The sequence below is a fragment of the Myotis lucifugus genome, unplaced genomic scaffold (genome assembly GCF_000147115.1).
Source record: "Myotis lucifugus unplaced genomic scaffold, Myoluc2.0 scaffold_507, whole genome shotgun sequence".
Lineage (NCBI taxonomy): Eukaryota > Metazoa > Chordata > Mammalia > Chiroptera > Vespertilionidae > Myotis > Myotis lucifugus.
In genome coordinates this window covers 227,237-235,999 of record NW_005871555.1, presented here as the reverse complement: position 1 = coordinate 235,999, position 8,763 = coordinate 227,237, and the positions used below count along the sequence as shown (strand labels likewise).

Sequence of the window (8,763 nt, the reverse complement as noted above, 5' to 3'; positions counted from 1 at the left end):
GCGCGCTGCGGGCAGGTGCGCGCTGCACACGCTGAGAGCCCTTCCACCCCCGGGGGCCTGCAGCACTAGCCTGCCCCCGGCCTTTAGGACATAAATGAACAAGGGTTCCGTTTGCCCACAGGGAGTCTGGGCGAAGAAAGCCACAATAACCCAGAACTTCGACAGGAAGAGTTTTAGCCGAGAACTATCCTGCAGCTCTGCACTGAGGAGGGGCGCCCCGCAAGGCCTTCCCCCTCTCTGAGCACCAGGGCTCCTCTGGGTGTTCCACATCCACAGCCTCTCACCTGCCTAAACTCGTCTGGCAATGTCCCCACAGGCTCCCACCCTCGACAAAGAAAGGGCCTCGGCTCACTCCCTGGCACTTGTCAGTGCTCACTGCTCTCACATGGCCCCGCAGAGCGGGCTGCGCAGTGACCGAGCCCCCCAGGGCCGGCAGCGACCGGCACCGAGGACGGGGCGCAGGTGAAAGCGCCGGCCACTGTTGACGTCAATCTGGCCGGCACAGTGTGCGGACGGACACACTCCAGACCTGTCCACAGGCCGGGCGCCCTCTGTGCGTGGGCTCAGTCTGGAGTTACTAAGCGGGAAAACAACAACCAGAGAAACGGAATTAAAATGAGTGACCGGCAGGGAGAGAAGGAACCTGGAGAGTATAACCTGAGCGGCAGGAACAGTCACATAAGGTGGGTGCTATAAGCCACGAGGAGAGACACGGCATTTATGCGGCTGTTCATCTGCGGGCTGTTCACGGTGAGGACCCGTGGCCGACACTGAGGGATGCTCCGGGAGACAGCGGGTGGGAGTGGGGCCTCGGGAGAAGAGACACGGGGTCCAGGGGCCAGTGAGGGTGCTGGTGCTCAGGCGGCCCACAGTGGGCAGAGTCAAATGCTGGGGGGCGGGGGGTGCAGTGGGCGACTTTAAACCTGACGAGGAGGAGTCAGAGGGGAGGCTAGAACAGTGACCTTCCAGGCCCAGAGGTGCCCAACAGAAGAGAGAAAGGGCCGGCGCCGAGGGCAGAGGGCAGAGGGCGGGGGCCGGGGGGCCGGTGCCGAGGGCGGAGGGCAGAGGGGCGGGAGGGCATTGTTCAGAGTGGACGGGCACCTGTCCCAGTGGGAGGGTCCGGGGGACAAAGCGATTAGCCAGTCTGAACCCGGCAGGGGAGCTGGCTTGGGGGTCGGGATAAAGGCAGCTTTTTTCTATTTTTTTCCATGATTCAATATTCTTTTTCCTAATGAGAAGAATAAAGATATGTCCAAAAAATAGAAAATGCTTGTTTAAAAAGGTTGCTTTTTTTAGTAGATGAGGGGGTTAAAAATACCTTCAGGTTTATGTTACCCTCTGAGGTTTATTTCTTCTCTGGGAGAAGAACATGAGTGAAACACAATACAGAGGAATGTTAAAGTGGGGGCGGAGGTCCCGGGAGGACACGGAGCAGTCCTGTCCGTTAGCTGGGAATGCGCCCCCTAGGGGGCGGCGGGTGGGCCGGGCCGGGAGCTCATGGGAACGGTCTCCGGGGACAGGACGGATTTCCCGAAGCAGTTCCAACTTCTGCAGGAAGAAGGGGAGGAAGACAGGGGAACAGTCCAGCAGCGGCTCAGGCTTTCTCCCAAAGCTGCTCTGCCCGGGCCCTGGGCACCGAATGGTTCAGTGGCTGCGGACGTTAGAGCAGAGCATGGAGGCGGGACTGTGGTCCGGGGCTTATTGTAAAACGAATTCCAGAGGCCAGTGAGCACCACCTCGCTCGCTTCAAAACAGACTCTCTGGCCGCAGCCAGTGTTCCTCAGTGGATAGAGCGTCAGCCTGAGGACCAAAGGGTCCGGGTTCGATTCCGATCGAGGGCAGGTGCCTCAGTCGCAGGCTTCTCCTTGGCCCAGGCCCTGGTCAGGCACGTGCAGGAGGCAACCAGTCGATGTGTCTCTCTGGCATCGATGTTCCTCTCTGTCTCTTCCTCTCTCTTCCGCTCTCTCTAAAAATCAATGGAAAAATATCCTCGGGGGAGGATTAACAACAACAAACAAACCGGACTCTGACCAGTTGCTGCTGTGGAACGAGGTGCCCGCTCACGGGACTAGCGCCCCTTCCTAAACGCGGGAAACTGCCCCTCCGTGGCTGGGAGCTGGGAAGTGACGAGAACAGGAGGAGGGAAAGGCCACGCAGGGGAGGGAGAAGGATGAAAAAGAAGGACCTGTCGGCCCCCACCAGGCCAGCTTGTTCAGTCCAAGGTCATTTGAACAAAGAAAAGCTGGGCCAATGGATACAGTTGATGACGTTAAAAAGAAAGGGCGGCTAAAAGGGAGTCCTGTATTTTTACACGCGGCTGCGGTGCCTCCGGTGTCCAGGCAGAGGAATGATGGGCTTCGAGTCCATCTGGCCTGCCTCCTCCGGGCTGACCTCCTACACGCCCCCCTCAGGGCGCTCAGAGGGCAGGTGCTGGGTGTCCCAGCAGGACAGGCCGCGGCTGTGAGGCCAGCGCGTGAATGCTGTCCTGCTGAGCTATTGAGCCAGTGCCGGGGAGTGGGTGTCCCTGCCAAGATGCCTGCGTCTTTAGACCTACACCGTGTGTGTGTGTGTGTGTGTGTGTGTGTGTGTGTGTGTGTGAGGTGGGGGTGGGGGGCTGCTGGCAGAAGCCCAGGCGGGGATACTGGGTTCGGGCGGGGAGAGACTGCTTGCTGTGCAGTACATGGAAAGAGCTGGACAAGTGCACATGCCTCCAGCAAGGAGCAGTCTGTGCCCCTCCACTGGGCCTGGCACTGTCTGCCCCTCCACTGGGCCTGGCACTGTCTGCCCCTCCACTGGGCCTGGCACTGTCTGCCCCTCCACTGGGCCTGGCACTGTCTGCCCCTCCACTGGGCCTGGCACTGTCTGCCCCTCCACTGGGCCTGGCACTGTCTGCCCCTCCACTGGGCCTGGCACTGTCTGCCCCTCCACTGGGCCTGGCACTGTCTGCCCCTCCACTGGGCCTGGCACTGTCTGCCCCTCCGCTGGGCCTGGCACTGTCTCAGAGAAGAAACTAAGAGGCTTCAGGTGTCTGCCTGGTCGCAGCCTCTTCCTCAGGGGGAGCCCCGGTGTGTCCCTGGGAGGGCAGCACCAGGTGGGCGCCGGGGCCCAGCACTAACTGGGTCCCAGAGGGTCACCTGCCCCTGGAGGCCGGAGAGCGGGTGGCGAGGGGCGGCGCCTGCTGTATATAGGGCTGGGCCTGGCTCCCAGCAGGGTCCTTTGTGTATCACCCTCCTGCCACCCGCACACTCACTCCTGGCTCAGGCGCCCAGAGAGGCGCATCCCCAGGCAGCTCTGCGGCCCGGCGCCAGCGAGTGAGGGGCCTGGGTGAGGACGGGGAGCACGCAGCCGCCCTGCGGGGTGCACAGGGACCCACACCCACGACTCACTTCTGGGTCTTGGCTGGCTTCTCCGGCTTCTCGTTGTAGGGAATGACCAGGTCGGCAGCCGGGTCTGGCTTCTGCAGGAGAGTCCCCAACTTGATCTTAATCTCCTTGGCCCTGAGGGGAGAGACAGAGGCTGAGAACGGCCCCGGACCTGACAAGGGCGCTGCTTTCTGTGTCGGAAACACAGTGAACAAAGCCCCCTGCCCCCCCCCCCCCGACTGCTGTGGCGGGAGGGACACTGTGCAGACCCTGGGACCAGGGCTCATGGCTGACGTTCGAGCTCACCCTGCCCTGCTCATGCGCTCTCTCACCCTGATCTTGTTTGTATATGTGTCCCTCACGCTGCACGTGGCGGACACTGTAGCATGACTCCCGTTTCCAGGTGAAGAAACCGAATGAGACTTTAAATAGCTCACTCCAAGGCCGGCCATGGGGACGGAGGAGGCCGCGCTGTCTGCCTCGGGCGCGCTGCCTCCCGGCGCTGAGGGTCCTCCGCCGGGCCCTGCCATTAATTAGACACGTAACTTTTGAAAAGATAATCACGTTTCGCGGCCTGAGCTCAGTTCCTTCCTCTGTAAGATGAGTCAGTGCAGACGTGTTCTTCAGCCATTGCAGCTGCCGACGTACACGACCGCCCGGCCGGGCGCCTGTCTGCCACGGGGACTGTTTACCTGGCTGGCTTCCCAGCCCCGCCATGTTCCCCAAGGGCCGTCGCAGTGTCCCCTGCACAGTGAGCCCCCACCGAGCAGCCTCCGTGGCCGCAGGGCAGCCCTCAGCGCATCCTGCCCCTTCCATGCCCGCGCGTGGGTGAGTCGTGTGGTCGGGGTTCTGGGCTCGGCTCCAACCGTGTTCAGGCCGTTTCCAAACTGACCTGCTAAGTTGTCCATTGTTTCATCATGAGTCTGAACTCAAAAAGGCACCCAGCAAATCTTGAGCAGGGACCCCGAGACCAGCGTGTGTGCTGGCGGAGCCCATGCCCGGCCCTGCCGCGGGGCGCTCCCGCTGCCTGAGGGATGGAGTTTGTCGTATTGCGGGGCGGTTACTGATTTATGTGTCTGTTTTCCAAGCTAAAGGGGGAAACTGAGTCTTAATACCTTCTAATTCCTCTGCGTAGAGCAGTGCTTGGTAACAGAGTCAACATACAAAAATATTTGCCAAAGTGAACTAAAAATATCTCGCTTCTGTTGCTCACAACGCGCTCACATTAATCTCCCGGTCGAGGCCATCACAACCAAAGTCTTAAAGGGCCGGATGGACCGCGCTGTGGCCAGAGAGGCTTCGCCATATAAACACTCCCTCGCCCGTTCACGCGGAGGTGGCAGGGAGGCCGTGTAAGTGCATAAAATGCATAAGGTTAGCGATGATGGGTGTTTAGGAGAGGAAGATAAGAAAATCCACTGTAATTTACAAAAACTCCGTGACACTGAATCGTACCATCGTCGCCTTTAGGGTGTAAACATGACTCCAAACTATGACTTGGAGCCCGTCGCCTCCACCCCGTCGGCCCTTTCGGTTCTTCCTGGTCTGTGCTGCCCAGGACCTGCTCGTGGCCGAGCCCAGGGGCCCACACCGCAGCCGCCAAGCCGAGGGGCTGAAGACAGACCACGGGCCACTTTGATTCCAGGCTCTGCGTGCGGCTTGCATTAGCCGGTGAGCGTTCTTCTCTCCTCGCCGCTGGGACTGAGGAAACGGCCGTCCTCACAGAGTCTCCGCATGGGGGGCACCGGGTGTCGGAGCCTCCCCACACCGCAGCCTCTTCAGCGCTCCAGCCACAGCCCGGCTCCCGACCAAACTCAGCCACGTGCGCCGTCAACACCAAGTTAAAGCAACCGAAAAAGCCCCCCAGTCACCAAGGATGTCACCCACCACTCCCCACAGGGCCCCTCTGGAGAGGAGACTCGCCACGTTTTATACGTGTCTAAGATAGGCAACATCTGTGCCACACACACCGCGGGCCAGTGTGCAGAGCGGCCGGCCACAGCGCCCGCCTCTGGGGGAGCTCCCTCCCCCCGCTCCCCGCAGGGGTGCACCTGCCTTCACTTCCAGCCTTGACCGAGTTCACTCTCCAACGTGTAAAGAACGATCTGCTACTCGTCCTGTGGGCTTGGCCTCGGGGGCTGGTCCTTCGGGTTCTCATTTTGCTTTTCCCCGCTGTTCGTTCTCTCTCTCGTTCTCTCTCTCTCTCTCTCTCTCTCTCTCTCAGCCGATGGCTTTTGTGAGGGGCAGAGGGATATGTGTGCATCCTGCTGGGAAGGGAAGCTGGGAGACTCTGAAACGCGGGCTTGCAGTCAACGAGGACCCGCACAGGGCTGTGTGCCTTCAAGGAGCTCAGCGTCCACTGAGGTCTGCGACTTACGCCCCGGCTCATGCTTCCACGGGGCATGTCCGCAGGGCAGCGGAGCACCGAGGGGTCCCCAGTGTCCCCAGCGCAAGTCGGGCTTCTCAGGGGAGGCAAGGCTGGAGCAGCAGGTGGCTGGGGGGCAGGCGGGATGGGCCCTCCGGGCAGGAGAGGGGCCAGGCCCGAGGTTGGGAGGGATGCAGGAGAGATTCTGTGTTGTCCGCTGCCGCTGAAGGGGCGGGGACGGGGACCGGGTGAGCACCAGCCTACAGAGTGCTGGTTGGAAACAAAGAAGAGGAAAACTGCGCCCGCTGCCCTGAAGTCTGCGTCCGCGGAGAGGCACCGACTCCACCTGCCCAGGATTTCTGGGGTCACTTTCGGGCGCCATGTCCCCTCAAAACAGTGTCTGTACGTGGTGGTTAGGTGACAAGACGGCCCAAAACCTTCCCACGTGGAATGAGCCGCGCGTGGAGCAATTCTCCTGCCACTGCTCAGGTGGGTTTAGGGGTGACCTGTACACCCACTGGCACCTGGGGCTTCACTGACAGAAGCCAGAGCCCCGTGCCCCCAGCACAGACCCCACAGCCTGCTTGGGGCTGGCACCGAGGAAGGTGGTCCTGGGAAAACCTCTCTCAGGGTCACCTCCAGGTCAAGGTCGGCGTTAAGGGGGAGCATGTGCGTGGGACGTCCATGAGGAGTTTGCGAGGATATAGACTGAGTGTTATTACTGCGTCACACACAACAGGAAAACTTAAAGGCCGAGGAGCTGACAGACACTGAAGCACGTGAAATATTTTGCTTTTTTTAAACAAGGATTAAGTGTCACTGCCTTTCTTTGCTGCTCTAGAGCTTCTGGGAGGATTTCATTCCTCCCCCCGCAACCCTCCCCGCAGCCTCCCTGACCACGCAGGGGAGGAACCACCAGAGAAGGTCAGACCAACAGCAGCTCACACCGACCACGGGGTTCCCCTCGAACGTGACCTCGGTGGGTCTGAAGGAGGGAACGTTCAAACCACTCCCTCCGCGCAGAAAGCCTCCCGGGGAGTTTGCGCGTTAGCTGGTCGGCAGGTCGGACACCGCCTGGCGCTTTCCACGCGACATCGATGCTTGTGAGTGGCAGGCGGTGTCTCAGCCGCTCCCTCTGTTCACAGGGAAAGCTTGTTTTGAAGTAAAATCAACTGCAAGCGCCTGGGTGGGATTTTACTAAAAGGTCGGAGGACGATGCTGCTTTCCCTGCTGACCCACAGGAGGGGGTCCGCACGGCGCAGGGCGTGGATAATTGCAGGCTGTGCCGCTTTAAGTCCGCGCCCCGCACGTGCCCGGGCTGTAATCACATTTCAGAAAGTTCTGGGCCGCCTCACTCCTTCCTGCTCACGGCAGACCGAGTGCACGAGTGGGAGAGTCCAGATCGCTAAAAGCAGAAACATGGCTGAGCTGTTAGAAACATTGTTAGTCAAGCAGAACTGCTCAACAACCAGCTATTCATAAAGGCCTGTCAAGGGTACGAAGATGCCCCTCGCCGTGGAGAGCTGGGAGCAGCGGATGCGGGCGCACACGTGCGAAGTGCATGCTGGCTGTTCCCTGTCATTGATGCGAGCGGACGGGAGACCTGATGATACAGAACAAGGGCCGGACGGAGCTCCAGGGCTCGGGCACACACTCTGGGATGACCCTGCCGCTGGACAGCAGCCCCACTGCCCAGCCCCTGTGCTCCTCCACCCTCCCGCCCGGCTCTCACAGGCGCACTGCCCATCTCTCCCAGGAGAAGGTCCCCTCCCCGGGAGCACAGGCAATATGGGTTCTGAGCACCATTCTAGACGCAGCCCTGGGCCTGGCATGAATAGGCTCCACAAAGTCTGGCTCTGAAAACTGATGAATCAATGAATGGATCAAATTGCCAGGTTATAGAAAAGCTGCATCCTGGGGTGTGGCATGAGACATTGGGGTGCCGTCAAAGACGAGGTGTCTCATCTGGGACAGGCTGGGGCAGAGTTTCCAACAGACAAGTGGGCTCCCACTGGGCGTCTGCCTCGGTGCCTCCCCCAGCAGGACGGCTCTGCTGGGAAGAGGCTGGAGGGTCCACACAGTCCCGGACCCTGAGACCAGGGTCGTCAGGACTTAAGCAAGTAGCTCCGAGGCGCAGGTGTCCCCTGAAACCACCTGCGCAGGTCTCGCCTGGCCCCAGCCACGTGGGGGGCAGGCAGGAAGGAAGACAAGGAGGGCAGCTGGAAGCTCAGGACGTGGACTCTGTAACCATTCCCAGAAGAGGTTCCTGACAGGACCCGCCGGGGACCACCTGATTCCATCCAGTCCAACCGCGCCCGGGCTGTGGGGAGGTTGGGCTGGATTGGACCAGATGGAGGATTGAATCAGTGGGGAGGGAGCTGGAGAGCGGACCTGCCTGGGGCTGTCTGCCTCAGAGGAAACCCCACAAAGCTGTTCCCACCGAGTACAAGGACTGTCCTAGGCTCCCGCAAACATAATAAATACCCAGGAAAGATACCCAACTCTTGGTATCTCCTCACCTCTCCCTTCAGCCTGAGTAGCGTCTCCTTTTGCTCGCTTATTTACTCAACAAATAAAAATATGTTTATGAAATACTTGTCAGGTGCCACACACTATTACAGGTTTGAAATCCCATGAGACAAAAGACAGGGTCCTCTAGTGGAGGTTATATCTTAGTTGGGCAAGACAAACAGAAAACAAAGAAGGAGGGAAGGAAGGAAGGAAGGAAGGAAGGAAGGAAGGAAGGAAGGAAGGAAGGAAGGAAGGAAGAGGGAGCACAGGAGTCCACACGCTCAGGTTTATATCCCAGCTCTTACTGACCAGTTGAGTGACTTTGGTGAGTGACTTCAATTCTAAATTCTAAGCTTCCATTTCCTATGCAAAATGGTGACGTATGGTTTTCCTCTGTGTGGTGTGTGTGGTGTGTGTGGTGTATGTGTGGTTGAGAGTAACCTGTGAACCAGGAGGTCATGGTACGATTTCTGGTCAGGGCACATGTCCGGGCTGTGGGCTCAGTGCCCAGTGTGGGGTGTGTAA

At 59.7% G+C, this 8,763-nt stretch overlaps 1 protein-coding gene across 1 annotated transcript in view; it reads right to left on the bottom strand.

Annotated features, from left to right (window-relative positions):
• The window catches only part of RGS5 (regulator of G protein signaling 5), a 31,431-nt gene that overhangs the window by 12,883 nt on the left and 9,785 nt on the right, over window positions 1-8,763 (bottom strand). Inside the window, exon 2 of the mRNA XM_006103773.3 lies at window positions 3,387-3,497. The gene's annotated coding sequence lies outside the window, so the exon portion shown is untranslated. The remainder of the gene's footprint in view (window positions 1-3,386; window positions 3,498-8,763) is intronic.